The sequence below is a fragment of the Euleptes europaea genome, chromosome 9, assembly GCF_029931775.1.
Source record: "Euleptes europaea isolate rEulEur1 chromosome 9, rEulEur1.hap1, whole genome shotgun sequence".
Classification (NCBI taxonomy): domain Eukaryota; kingdom Metazoa; phylum Chordata; class Lepidosauria; order Squamata; family Sphaerodactylidae; genus Euleptes; species Euleptes europaea.
Window position 1 is genome coordinate 296,889 of NC_079320.1, and position 15,154 is coordinate 312,042.

The window sequence follows — 15,154 nt, forward strand, 5'->3', positions numbered from 1 at the left end:
GCAGGTTCGGACCCGCGCCCTTGGAGCCAGGACTGAAACGGGGCGGGGGGGGGCGCCGGTGGATTGCGGGGGGGACTGCGGGGAATCCGGTGAAGAGCCCCCAAATGCCGCTGGCTCCTACCGGGCGACCCAGAGCCAGGGGTGAAGGGGCCGCTCCAGAGGGCAGCTGGCGGCGGGGGCGAATACCAGCGGAGGAGTCTGGCGGGGAAAGGCCAGCCACCGGAGCCAGGCGCCCCCCCACGCCCCCCCCAGCCCGCCGGTCTGCCCCACCCTTGCGCCAGAGGAGCCAGGCAAGGGGCAGAGAGCCGCGCCAGGCGAGGGCGTCTTGGGCGGCACGGAGGACATGCCCCAGCGGCTGGGCATAGCGCCTCTCCTGGTAGGGAGAACCACAGCAGGATCGGGCCCCGACAGGCAGCAGCCTCAGCACCCCGAGGTGGGGGGGCGGGGAAGCGGCTGCAGCTGCGAGCTCGCCGCCCATGGGGGGGGGTCTCCCTCCCTCCCTCCTTCCCCCCTGACCTTGCTTTGCCTTGCGGGGCGGGGCCGGCGCCGGCTTCCCCGTCCGTCCGGGTTCTGCGGCCATAGGGCCAGGTAGGCGCGGCCAAGGCCTCCCTCCTGTCGAGCGGCAGCCGCCGCTTGCCCGCCCGAGACCGTTGGCCGCTCCCCCCGCCCTGGAAAGGGCCCGAACCTCAGCCGAGCGCCAGCGGGACCGGGGCAGGGGGCGCCTTTGCCCTGCAGGCGGAGGGCTCTTTCCACCAGGGACCCGGAAAGCCCTGAGAGGCCGTGCCCCTCACCGCGCCCTGGCGACAGAACCGACAAGCGGGATGGGCCTCCTCGCGTGCAGGAGTTCTTCCTGCCCTGAACCTTTGCGGCCCGGCGGTGTCCCTGCCTGTCTTCCAGCCTCACCGGAGAAGGACGAGCAGAGCCCTCCCCCACCCATCGCACGAGGCTCTATCACGCCCCCCCCCCCCGTCTTTTCTTCTAACCCGAAAAGGCCCGGGACCCGCCGACCCCCTTTCCTCACAGGCAGGAGCCTCCCTCTTCTCGGCTGGCCTTTCCGGCCCTTCGCCCGGCTCTCCCGGGTCCTTCGGAGACAGGCCGAGGTGCACCGCGCTCCCTAAGCCCAACGGGGCGGGCGAGCGGGCGTGTGCCATAGCTGGACCTAAGGGCCTGCCGGCAGTTCACTCCCTTTGGCACCCCCCTCCCCCGCTCAGGTCGAGCGGACCTTTCCCCCGGAGCTTCCCCTACCAGCCCCGGCTCGCTCCCATCGCACCCAGCCGGCTCGGAAGAGAGCCCGAGCCCCGGGGTGGTTTGGGCCCCCTGCGCATCTCCTCCTCTTCCTTCGCTCCGACCCAGTCTGGAGGGATCCCCCTGAAGGTCTGCCTCCCTTTTCACTGTCTCGAATAACTCGGCGCCAGCGGCAACACCTTGCCCACCCCCACCCCACGCCCATTCCAGATAGTTTCTACACAGATCCCGCAGGGCGGATCCCAGCACGTTCCCGGCCGGGCCCCCTTGCTTGCTTCGTCCCTTCCCTTCCCTTGCTGGGGCTCCCCCGTGAACGGTCTTTAGGGAAGGAGGAGGTCAGGAAGAGCCGGCCCGACCCCATCCCAGCCTCTGTCATTCTGCTGGAGGTGCCAAACAGAGCGGCGCAGGCAGCCTTTCTTCCGGAGGGGTTGGGACGGGCGCAGACCTGCAGGCGCCTCTCTAAGGGGACAGGATCGGGCAATCCCCTGCGAAGGGACGGCCGGTCGGTCTCTGGGAGCCGAAGGAAACAACCGCCCGGCAGCCCCGAAAAAACTCGCCACGTTTCTTTTTGCCTTTCTGGGGGAGATGTCCTGAGCCACTCACAGCTCGGGTCTTCGGATATGTGGAGGTCTTACTTAAGGCAGGGAGGGAATCCTGCCAAGTGTAAATCTGTGTGGGGCACGAGGCAGAAAGGTGAGGGGTGGCCCAGACCTCTTTGTGGGTGAGAAGCAGAACAGCATTTGCACCTAATGGAAGATCAGGGGGCTCCGAGGCTCCGTCCCGTTATTCTGAAGGCAACCCGGGTTGTTGTTTTTAAAGGTCTCTAGCACCTCCAGGATAAAAACCTGTGCTGCTGCAATTAATGTCGCCTTAATTCGGGGTTTCCAAAACACGTTGTGATCCAGTTTGTTGCTGTTGCGCGTCATCCTTTGGGGGGGGGGCGAACCCTTCACAAAAACTGGTTTGCCTTCAGAAGTCAACGTGAGAAGCTCAAACGCCGCCCGTACAAGACTGAGGTTCTCCTGGCCCGATCCTCCAGCCAGTTAAGCAGTGAAGTGTCCCCCATCCGGGATGGCAGAGGGCTCCCCTCTTAGCGGGCCACCCTTGGTCGTGCCTGGGAAACCAGGATCTGGCCTGGGGGGGGGGGTTACATTTCTGACCCGCGTTCTGTCTGGAGCAGTCTCTGGAGGGTCCAAAACCTGGCGGGGAAACTGTTGACTGGTGTAGAGTTTGGGTATTCTCGCACAGGCTGCCTTGTGCAGTGATTACAGCCTAATCTTTGGAGGGAAGAATATGAGCGTAAAATTCCAGGCACGGACAGAATAGGGAAACAGATTCATTATAAAAGGAATACCATAATTTTCAAGGCTAAAGGTGAGATTTCTTTTAACGGGAAGGGGGAGAATTCAAAGCACCTGGGTAGCAAAAGCGCGAAACTATCCAGCCCTGAGCTTGGTGGGGGGAGCAGCAACCCAGGCAGAGTGCTCAGGCCTTCTGGGCAGGCCCCCTTCCGTTTTAGTTGCCAGCGGGCGCCAGCCCTGCGTCCCTTGGAAGGAAGGCGCCAGTCCGCCCCGAGGATGGCTCCGAGCCCCGCCGTCCACCCTGAGCGCTCGGAAGGGGGTCCTCCCAGGACCTCAGCCCCTGCCTCTTAGAGGGGTGGAAGGGTCTTCATCCAAGAAGAGAGCCAGCTCCTTCCCTCGTTGGAGTTGGGTGTGTGTGTTACGTGCCATCAAGTCGCTTCGGACTCACGGCGACTCTCAGAATTCACGTCCTCCAGAACGGACTCTCCTTAACCGCCTTGCTCAGGTCTTGCAGACGGAGGGCCGGGGCTTCCATCACAGGTTGGCTCTTCCTCTTTTCCTGCTGCCTTCGACTTCTCCTAGCATTATTGTCTTTTCCAGTGAGTATTGTCTTCTCACGGTGTGACCAAAGTACCATAGCCTCAGTTTGGTCATTTCAGCTTCTAGGAAGAGTTCAGGCTTGATTTGATCTATAACCCACTGATTTGTCTTTTTGGCGGTCCACGGTTTCGTACAACTCTCTTCCAACACCACATGTCAAAGGAATCTGCTTTCTTCCTATCAGCCTTCTTCATTGTCCAGCATTCACACCCAAAAATAGTAATGGGGAATACGATGGCATGAATTACCCTGATCTTGGTTGCCAGTGACATACTTAAGGATCTTTTCTAGCTTCATGGCTGCCCTTCCCAGTCTCAATCGTCTTCGCTATTTTCTGCCAGTAATGTGGTATAGCGGCGTATCTCAAATTGTTAGATCCCCCCCCCCATTTTCACACTGCTTTAGTCTAAATCTAATCCATCTTTCTTTACGATACATTCTGCATATAGCTTGAACAGCTAGGGAGATTTTAAATAAACCTTTGCCAATTGGAAGCCATTCTATTTCTCCATATTCTGTCCTAACAGTCGCCTCTTGTCCAGAGTACCGATTGCGCATTAAAACAGCCAGATGCTGCGGCACACCCGTTTCCTTTCACACTGCGGGCATAGTGCTAATTGCGCAGCAAAGCAGCAGGCGCACTGATTCCAGATCAAGGTAACCGTTGATGAGGGAACTACATTTGAGACGGGAAAACGGAGACAGGGGAGCCTCTAGCTGTCGAGCCGGCTAAGGGGAGGGAAGAAGAGGCGGGGCTTCGGCGGCGGAGGACAGAAGGAGACCTGAGATGATCAGTCTAAGGACAGACACAGGCGGGTGACACAAAAGGATGGGAGGGTCTCTAACCTTACAGCCCTGTCTAGCGGACCACTTGCCCACCTTCTGCTTGGTCTTCTTCCCAGTTGCTTTGCACTCCACACATTGTCAGGTGATATAAAACCGCCTAAAAACAGACCGCGCAAGACGACCAGCGAAGGATGCACCAGAAAGAAGGTGATGCCAGTTTAAAAAAACAAAAAACCGCGCCAGAAGAGCAGTGTGGAAAAGGGGGCCAGTCAAAAGCAGAAGCCCCTGCAGCGAGCGCGGGAGGAAGGGGCGACCAGCGGGGGGGAGGGGAGCAGCTCCCTTCCCAACCGTCCCAGCAGACGGCAGCCAGGGCAGTGTGGTGGTGAAGAGCGTCGAACAGGCATCTGGAAGACCCGGGTTCGAAACCCCCCCCCCCGCAGTGGAAGCTGGCTGGCTGGCTGACCTTGGCCCCCTCACGCACTCTCAGCCTAACCTACCTCACAGGGTTGTTGTGAGGATAAAACGGAAGCGAGGAGAATGCGGTCAGCGCATTGGGTCCTCATTAAGGAGAAAGGCCGGTTACAGATGAAAAACCCCATTCCCAGCCCCGACGGCTGCGCGGTATTTCACTTCTGCTGTGCAAAACCTGGAAGGCTATTTCAGTTACCGCTGAGGTAAAATAGAGGGGGGGGGGGGCTTTTATTTTCAATTGGTGGTGGGAAGCTCTGTCTAGTGGCAGCCGATTTATGGCGACCCCGCAGGGTTTCCCAGGCAAGGGAGGAACAGAGGGGGGGGGGTTGCCCTTGCCTACCTCTGCGTAGCGACCCTGCGCTTGCTCGGTGGTCTCCCCTCCAGGTACTAACCGGGGCCGGCCCTGCTTCCCTTCGGGGATCTGGCTGGCCCGGGCCATGCCGGTCAGCGCTGGCTTTAAGGACGGGGTCCTTCTTTTCCCCAAATGCACTGGGGGGGGGGGCCTTCTCTGTCAGCGGGTGGGGCCAGCTCTGGGCCTCCCTTCCTGGACAGCCAGGGATTTCTCGGCGCCCGGGAGAGCAGGCCGCGGCCAGCGAGAGGAGGGGAGGGCGGGCATCCTCCGCCACTTGAAAGCTTCCTTGGCCCGCCGCTGCCTTCTTGGCTGCCCAGCTCAAGGCGCCCAAGTCCAGGACCCGTCCCCAAAACTCCCCGTGGGGGCGGAGGCGAGTTGGTCACGCAGGCCGCCTCTCGATACCCCTGCCCCCCACGCGGAGCACCGGGGTGGACGAGGCCCCTCCAGCCTCCGCCCCCCCCTGCACAGGGCAGGACACGGAAGCTGGCCGCGGCCACCAGATGACCTCCCGCCAAGAGCGGCACCCTGTCGGGGGCTGAAAATCCCGCGGGACTCGGAGCCCCCCCACCCTCTGAAGCAGCCGGGCACGTACTTCCCTTCCTCTCCCCCTTCTGCTGCCAGGCCACCCGCCCTCCCTGGAGGCCCCCTCCCAAGATGGCCTGGCCAGGAGCCCGGAGTCGGCACAAGGCCCTAGCCGCGGGGGTGCCCACCTGCGGCAGGTGAGCTTTCCGGGGCTGGCTGCCAAGCGCCAGCAGCTCCCCCCCCCAGCTCCCCGCCCGCAGGCCGAGCCGGGACAGGGCGCTCCTCTCCCCACTTCTCTCCCTCCCTCCCTCTCTCTCTGCGGGGTTAATTCCGGGCTAATCGGATTTCGGAGGCCGCAGATTGCATTAGGCCGGCCCTGCGCGGGGTCCCTGCGCTCCCCGGGGAGCGGCTGGCGCCTCCTGCCTCAATCAGACACGTCGTAACCGCATGAAGCGCTCCGCGGCCCCCCAGCCAGCCACCCACGCCGGCGGGGGGCTGGCAGCAGCGGCCGGGGCCCCTTCCCCTCTGGCACGCCACCGCCCCCCCCCCGCCCCGTCCCGCCCTCCTCGGCCCCTCTGCTGGCCCGGGGCCTTCGGGGCGCCCTCCCCCTCCCCCTTTAGCAGGACAAAGTCCAGTGGGCCGGCGAAGGCCACGGCAGGGGCCGTTCCCCCGGAGTGGGAAGGGTCCCAGGACGGCTGATCAGACCAACAAACCCCACAGCCCCCACCCCCCAAACCAGGTCCTGGCCTGGATAGGTGGGGCGATGGAGCAAGGGCTCGTACTGTAGAGAGGGAGGCAGCTGTATGGCAAAGTCGTGGCGGGTGGTGGCAGGACACATGGGGCCCTCCCCCGCCTACTCCTCCCCCAAGTGCCCTTCTCCTCCTCACGACAGTGCCAGGAGTCACCTTTGCCTGGGCGTCACTGGCATCTGCGTGGGCCTCTCGCCCGGCTCCCAGCCCAGGCGCCTTGCCTGTGAGCCCCCACCCACCCCCTCCTTGGAGCAAAGCGCAAAGCGGGCTTGCAGGGAGGTCAGGATACCCAAGTGCCCAGCTGGAGGGGCTGAACCCCTCAGGCAGGATCAGAAAGACCAGTGCAGACAATTTATTCGCAACAGGGGTGTTTATGAAGGAGGAATAAACGGGGGAAAAAGGGGGGGGGAACTCAACCTAAACAAAGAATTAAAAGTTGAGCTAAATATTATACAAAATGTTATTATATTTTGTTATAGAGTGTACGTGCATTAAAAACACTAGGCCCAAAACATATAGGCTTCAAATTAAAAATTACTAAATATCCAACAATGCTGATGATCTGAAATAAATGCAAATAAACAATATAAAACCAGAGGTGATTGGGCCTTCCTCAGTGGTCATATATACATTCATACATATTTTCACAAACACATCCAAAAATACATAAAAGGTATGCTGAAAAGTAACCACCTAAATGTGGGTTACCTTTCAGCATACCTTTTATGCATTTTTGGATGTGTTTGTGAAAATATGTATGAATGTCAACATATATTTGTGAACATATGTATGAATGTGTATATGATCACTGAGGAAGGCCTTAAAGGCCGAAACATGTCTGGTTTTATATTGGTCTTTTGCATTTATTACAGATCAACATTGTTGGATATTTAGTAATTTTAATTTGAAGCCTGTATGTTTTGGGCCTAGTGTTTTTAATGCGTGTACACTCTATACAAAATTATAATAACATTTTATATAATATTTAGCTCAACTTTTAATTCTTTGGTTCTTGTAGGTTATCCGGGCTGTGTAACCGTGGTCTTGGAATTTTCTTTCCTGACGTTTCGCCAGCAACTGTGGCAGGCATCTTCAGAGGAGTAACACTGAAGGACAGTCCTTCAGTGTTACTACTCTGAAGATGCCTGCCACAGTTGCTGGCGAAACGTCAGGAAAGAAAATTCCAAGACCACGGTTACACAGCCCGGATAACCTACAAGAACCAATGAACTCTGACCGTGAAAGCCTTCGACAATATTTTAATTCTTTATTTATAAGGGAGTTCTGAGTTTAATCTCCGGCCAGCAAACCAGACAGAAACTTCCAGCGAGTCAATGGTCCTTTATTGGGGAGAAAAACAAATAACTGTATTTATTAGACAAGATAATAAAAACGAGACCAGAACAAGTTAACCCTAAAGATACTTCAGGATTCGTCTGCCTGTAACAGTAGAAAAGAGCCAGAGTCCGGGAGCACCTGAAAGATTAACGACATTTCTGGCAGGGTCTGAGCTTTGGTGAGCCATAGGGCTCCCTTCTTCCTCACCCCCTGCCAGAAATTTCCTTAGCCTTTCAGGTGCTCCCGGTCTCTGGCTCTTGCCTACTTTTAAAAAATACTGAAAGGTCACATACAAGGTAAACCAACCCTTTTAACATTCCACAAACAGAATGGAAGAAATGAAGTCTGAAGCTAACCAAATTTCAAAGAAGTATCTTAAAATGCTTTAAAATGTCGAAGGCTTTCACGAGTTCATTGGTTCTTGTAGGTTATCCGGGCTGTGTGACCGTGGTCTTCAGTGTTACTCCTCTGAAGATGCCTGCCACAGCTGCTGGCAAAACGTCAGGAAAGAAAATACCAAGACCACGGTCACACAGCCCGGATAACCTACAAGAACCAATGATTTAAAATGCTTAGGAAGCCCAACAGGGGCAAACACGCAGAAGCCTCCCCGCTGTTCTCCCTGCGCAGACTCCCGCCTGTCTCTTCTGGGTGACGCTTTTGATAGGCGAAGGGACCTCCCCTGTCTTAGGAGAAAATCCTAATTGTATCATGTGATGATTCTACAGGTAAGCGGTGTGTGTGTGTCCCCAAATAATTCCACACGGTCATGGGCCGCTGTGCTGAGGTGATGCCGGCTAATGCTGCTTACCTGCGCAAGCCAGATTAAAACCTTTTGAAGTATTCGAAACTCCATTCAACCCAGGTAACTCGTTTTATTAAGCAGCAAATTCGCACATAGGCGAGCATGAGGAACGCCCAAACAGAACCAGAAAATACGACATCTGTAAGAAATAAACCAGCCAGCATAAACCTCTTCCCCTCCACCCGGGCTCTTTTTAAAAACGCACCCCTAAATAAAAGAGGGCCACACTCGACGGCCCGTTAACGTTTGGAAGGCAGAGGGCAGCGAGCGGGCCAAGGACCGCGGGGCCTCTGCCGGGTGAAAACACGAGACCAGGGAGCTTCGCGGCCAGCAAGAGTTCGGGGCGCGGCGGGGCGGGGCGGGTTGCCCCCAGGCGTTGCTGGCGGGTGCCTGGAGGCGACTGGTTGGCCGCAGGATGGAGCCCCCGTGGCGCCCCCCTGCCTGCCAGGCCCTTCGGCCTTCAGCAGGTGGCCACCCGGGCAGGCACGGGGGACGAGGGGACGCCCGAGCCAAGGCCGGGAGGAGAGGCGGGGGGCTGCGGCGGCTGCCAAGAGGAGGAGGAGGAGGAGGAGGAGGAGGAGGCACGGAGGGCCCCGCCCCGCCGCCCCGCTTGGGTCGGGAACCGCCCCGGCGCCGCTGGAGGAGGCACCTTCTGCGGACGCCGCCTGCGGCCCCAAGGACACCTGTCCCAGGTGAGGCAGGAGGGCTCTTCCCCGGCCACGGAGGGCTATCGCCCCCCCCCCCCAGCAAGGGTCCCGGGGTAGCCCCGCCCGCGCAGCGCAGCGCAGCGCAGCCGGCGAGAGGAGCCGGCCCCGTCCAGGCCTGGCGGCGATGCAGCGCCGCCTGCTGTCCGTGCAGTGCCCTGCAGCGGACCTCTCCTCCCGGTCAGGAGCGGCAGATGAAGCAGCCTTAGGTGGCGGCGTCAGGTGGTGGCCCGCCTGGGGCATCCTTGCCTGCTCTGGCTGGCAGTGGCTGCCCGCGGTCTTGGGCCGGGAGAGGTCTTCCCCGGGCACCTGAGCTCCCCTAGCTGGAGATTCCTCCTGGGGCTGAATGTGGGCCCTTCTGCTTGCAGGGCAGACCTGCTACTTGGCCAGAGCCCACCCAAGGGGCCCGCCAGCGCTGCGTAGAAAGTGATACAGACACGTTTATTTATTTGTTTGTTTTGGATTTTCATCCCGCCCTCAATCTCTGGCCAAGGCCAGGCTCAGGCGGCTCACACCATCCATATTGATACAATAAAACCTCAATAACCTTGATGGGTTTATGGAGTTGTTTTAAATTGTTCATTGATCTATGTTATTATGCCTTAAACAGGCCCAACTGTCAGGATCAGGCGTCTGTCCCTAGCATTCCATAAGCAAACTCATGCAGGCAGGTAGCTCTGAAGCAGTATTAGGAGCAAAAAGACAGATCAAAGGACTGACTGCCTACAGGCAGGTGAGGCTGGTAATGGCGAAACATAGGCAGGTTACATGTTTAAAAGCAATACAGGCTCTGAAGGTAAATATGGCCAAGCAGCCCCGAGATAAGCGATTCCCAGGAAGGAAGACTAAACATTAGAGCGCAGCTGTGGAAAACAGGATGAGCGAAACTGTACACAGAGTTTACAGGCATGAGAACCAAGGACTTGAAGTGTAGCCACGACGTGTAGGCCTGACACCAACCTGGAAGTTGGCAACTCTAGCAGCCCAAGATGGAGCACACAGCAGCAGCTTAGTTACAGTGGAGTAGGTCAGAGTGGCTAAGTCAAAATAAAGAATCAACTTGCAGATGTGAAAGAAAAAGGCCCTCTTCCCCATCCTCAGAGCTGGATCCAGCACCGCCCCCCTCAGGCCATGGTGGAGTCTGCCAGTGGTATTTTGCTCCACATAACACCAATAACACCCTTCAGATGATCCACTCTTCTATTCGGCATTACCCTTATTTGGACATGGGTCTGGCTTCTTCCCCCTTCTCCGTGGCATCGACCAGAAGTCAAGGCTTTAAGAAACCAGACAGCATCTCTGGTGTGAGTGAGTGCCTGGAATGAGACCCTGTGAAAAGGGAGCATTGCCTGGAGCTGGAGCCGGGGGTGGGGGTGGGGTGTGTTTCTCTTGCCTGGGCTCTTGAGCTGTGTGGAGCTTCAACTGTGCGTCAGAAGCTCAGACACTGGCCTTGGTGCGAGGAGCTTCTGCTGATCAAGGTGAGTCATCTGCTAGAGGCTGCTGTTGTCTGAGGCTGGGGGGGGGGGGACTCAGTTCCCAGCTGAAGCAGAGTGAATCTGAGGCCAAGGCTCTGAGGAGTCAGGCAGCCTCAGGCTGGGCTCTCCCATCCACAGACAGGCACCCCTGGGAGGCAGATGCCAGCAAATGATCCTGCAGCCTTGTGGGTGCAAAGAGGATGCTCTAGGCCTCCTCAGAGGGGTCTGCATCGCTTCAGCTCAGTGCTTTCTTCAAAAAGACCCTGCTTGTTCTTCTTTCTTGTTTCTTTGGGCTGCAGTAATGATCTAATAGCTCTGATAATGTGAAGTAGCCAGCTTATATGTGTGCATGTGCTCACACACACACACAGTGTGGTCCTGAGGAGAGCAGGGGGGTCCTCCCCGGAGCCCCTCCCACAACACAAGCTTTGGAGTGAGATGAGTGGCCCAGGGCTGAAGGGCCCAGGGTGTGACGCCGCCTCTGGAGGAGAGCCTGGTCTCTGTGCCAGAGGCACCATCAGAGAGATGCGGGGCTTGGTTTAGCCGGCAGTGCCCACGGGCCAAGGGGGAGAAGTGTGCCTGAAATGGCCCCGGTCAAGTCAGAGAGAGACGGTGGTCTCGTGAGGACTCTGGGGCAGGGGAGAGGCAGAGAGCCACCCGGCCAGCGCCAGGAGCCTGTCCCCTCCTCTCCCCCCTCCCAGGGCCCACAAGGCCACACAGGCGCACTCTGCTGGTATTATGGGGGAAGCCACACCTGCCCACCGCTGGCTCAGGAAGCACATGCCTGCCTGCAGTCCTTTGCCCAGAGGCAGCTGGGATGGGTCCCAGCGTGGATGTTGAAACTGGTCTTCATACAGCCCCCTTTCTTCAAGCTGTTCTTCAAGCTGTTCATGGGAAGCAACCCACCTTGCAGGACTGTTGTAAGGGAGAAAACAATCAAGAGAGAGAGAGAGAGGCAAAATGTTGCAAATGAAACTGGCTAGAGGAATAAGTCATCGAAATCCATTGACACCCGATTGCCCCAAGTGACTTAGGGAGTTCCTGGCTGGCAGGCTGCCTCACACCAAGGCTGAGGGAGGGGCACAACCTAGCAGAGGAATCTCCACCCCCCACCCCAGACCCACAACCTCTCTGCCAGCACTGAGCTTCCACCTGCAGCAGTTTAATGAGTTTCTTGGGAGGGGCAAGCGACAGCGGATGCTGCCGGCTGGCTCATTAAGGCAGGCGGGGGTTGGGGGAGGAGGAGTGCAGCATTATTACCTGTCATATGGATGCAGGCAGATGTCAGTGGCAGGCCCGGAGTGGGGCGGACACTGGCAGGAGATGCCTGGCAGGTGAGGTAGGCAGGAGAGACACGGCAGCACGGGGCCTGGGGGAACCTGGATTCTCCCAGCCCAAACCCCAACAATCCAGTGAACCAAGAATATTAAAATGGCTCTTTCACCCAACCATTGGGACTCAGGCATCCTTGGGAGCCTAAAACAGATGGTCTTCCCAAAGACTGACTCTTGGGGTTGTGGTACGGGTACACCGTAAAGTAAATAGGAGCAGTCAGTGTGATGCAGCGGCCAAAAAAGGCTATTACGGTCTTAGAGTGTATCAACAGAGGCATAACATCCAAATCACAAGATGTCATAGTTCTATACACTGCATTGGTCTGGCTGCACCTCGAGTCCTGTGTGCAGTTCTGGAGGCCTCAGTTCAAAAAGGATGTGGACAGAGTGGAGCAGGTGCAGAGGAGAGTGACGAGGATGCATACCTATTCTCTCCTGGATCAGAGTGTCGCAGTAGCAATGATTTCATCCCAGGTCCAAGGAGACACATTTTAGCTATGTCATCCTTTGCTTTCAGTTTTAGTTCTTAGTTGATGTAATGGGGGAAAGCTTTTGGGAAAGTTTGAAAAGGTTATTTTGATGAGATAGCTTCTGGTCTTCTACCTAGCTATTTCAGAAATGTATTCATCATGTGATAAAGTGAACAGATGTATTTGTGCTGATTTTGCTTATTATAATAGCGAACCAGGTACTTAGAAATAGTCACATGATAAGTGACTTCAGAGACTGATCAGATAGATAAGTTTTCTCTATAACTATGCATGAGTCTGAGGCCAAATCAGATTTTCCTTGGACTGAAGTTCAGAGATTGAAAGACCCTTGCTTGGTAAGACATAAGGATCCTTTTGGCTTATTTGACATTCCTTAAGAGCAATGAATAAGAGACTGAATTCTGATTTATTCTAACAGACAACTAGTTTTAATATGCATTAAAATAATGTTAGTAGAATTGATTATATTTGCCTGCTTAATTACATTCTGTATAAGTTCAATAATATTAGTACTATATTTTATACTGTCTTGTTTATTAAAAAGAACCTTTCCATTTTTAAATAAAAGTTAGAAAGATTCAAACAGGTGTCAATTCATTTGCTTGGTTACCTGAATAGAGAACCAAGGACCTATGTTCTGAGAAAAATATTGTATTATCAAAAAGATTGGATGAGGTGTAAGCCTTTTCTAATTTAATAAAACGGGGAGAATTGTGATACTGTAAATAGCAGCCAAGAGCAAAGAGTTCAGCCAAGAGTTATTTTCAGTTTACAGCTCTCTAAACTTGCAAGCAAAAACCTTGATCACTACAAGAGGAGCATGCCTGTTATATTAGGTGCTGTGAAACACAGGCAGGACAGTGCTGCTGCAGTTGTCTTGCTTGTGGGCTTACTAGAGGCCCCTGGTTGGCCTCAGAGAGAACAGAATGCTGGACTTGATGGACCTTGGACTGATCCAGCAGGGCTTTTCTTATGTTCTTATGAGGATGATCAGGGGCCTGGAGACCAAGCCCTGTGAGGAAAGGCTGAGGGTGTTGGGAATGCTCAGTCTGGAGAAGAGGAGCTTGAGGGGGGACAGGATTGCTCTCTTGAAGTATTTGAAGGGCTGTCACTCAGTGGAGGGCAGGGAGCTGTTCTGGTTGGCAGCAGAGGATAGGACTCGCAATAATGGGTTTAAATTGTGGGTGGAAAGATACCAGATGGATATTAGCAAAAACAATTTTACAGTAAGAGTTGTTGGATAGTGGAATCAGCTACCTAGGGAGGTGGTGAGCTTCTTCTCACTGGCAGTCTTTAAGCAGAGGCTGGACAAAACCTTGTCAGGGATGCTCTAGGCCAGTGATGGCGAACCTTTTAGAGACCGAGTGCCCAAACTGCAACCCAAAACCCACTTATTTATTGCCAAGTGCCAATACAGCAATTTAACCTGAATACTGAGGTTTTAGTTTAGAAAAAACAACTCATGCATTCACATATTTTGCATTAAAAGAAAAACACAACAACAGAGCTTTCAATGATGCAAACTTTTACCTTTCAATAAACAGTTGTTTGTATTTGGCATGCATCTCTCCAGGACTCGTCCTCTGCTCAGCCACCAGACATTATTGCTAGGGTTGCCAGGTCTCCAGCCACCACCTGGAGGTTGGCAGCCCTAGTAGAAGAAGGGAAGGGGGAGGGATGGAGAAAGGAAGGAACTGGGAAAGGAAAGAGAATGAAGGAACTGGGGAAGGAAGGAAGAAAGGGGGGAGGGATGGAGAAAGAAAGAAAGAAAGAAAGAAAGAAAGAAAGAAAGAAAGAAAGAAAGAAAGAAAGAAAAAGACAGAAATAGGGGAAGAAAGAAAGAAAGGGGAAGAAAGAAAAAGAAAAAGAGAAAGAAAGAAAGAAAGAAAGAGGGGAAGGAAGAAAGAAAGAGGGGAAGGAAGAAAGAAAGAGGGGAGGGAAGGAAGGAACTGGGAAAGGAAAGAGAATGAAGGAGCTGGGGAAGGAAGGAAGAAAGGGGGAGGGATGAAGAAAGAAAGCGAGAGAGAGAGAAAGAAAGGGGAAGGAAGGAACTGGGAAAGGAAAGAGAAGGAAGGAACTGGGGAAGAAAGGATGAAAGGGAGGAAGGATGGAAGGAAGAAAGAAAGTGTCCTGGGTCGGGCCTCAAGCCCAACCCAGGACTTGCTGCAGGGCGCACACCCGAAGTTCTCCCCCCCTTACCGGCTGCTCTGGGGAGGCGGGGAGGCGATGGTGCGGGACGGCGGAGATGTTGGGGCCCAGTGCGGCAGCATCGGTCACCTCCCAGCTGGGAGGGGGCAGGGGAGGAGGGGGCGGCGAGGGCGAGCGCGCCAACACTCGCGACCCCGCCAGCCTGCGGGCGACCTTAGGGGGCAGGGAGGGAGAAGGCAGAGGCCACGCAGCCACTCCCGAGCCAGAGGACTTGAGGGTGGCTCCGGCTACCCCACAAGCTTATCGCAGGAGTCAGGGACGAGCCCGAGCGGGGGAGAGGGGGAGGACGGCAGGAGATGGCAGGCCTTTCTCTGGCGGACGCACGGCTGTTGAGGGGCTGCCTGGCCCTCCGCGAGCGCCCTGAGAAGGAGGAGGCGGCGGGCAAAAATGGCCGGGGGAGAGGCACCTGAGGAGGAGGACGATGGCGGCAGCTGGACTGTTGGGAGCCGCCTGAGGGGGACGAGGAGGAGGAAGGCAGCGAGGAGGAGCTGCTGCTGGAGCTTGGAGGAGGAGGCCCTGCCTCGTTGCTGCTGGCCTCCAGCCGCCTGTCAACTGTAGCAGGGCAAGAGAGGGGGAAGAGGAAGAAGCCAGCCTGCATGAGTGTGAGGCAGGAAGCTGATGCGCCCACGCACGCACAGTGGGGGGGATCTCAGCTGAGAGAGGGAGGGGCACAGACGACCAGGGAGGCCTTTTGGAGCCCACCCTCGCGTGCCGGCAGAGAGGGCTACGTGTGCCGGAAGTGGCACGCGTGCCATAGGTTCGCCAACACGGCT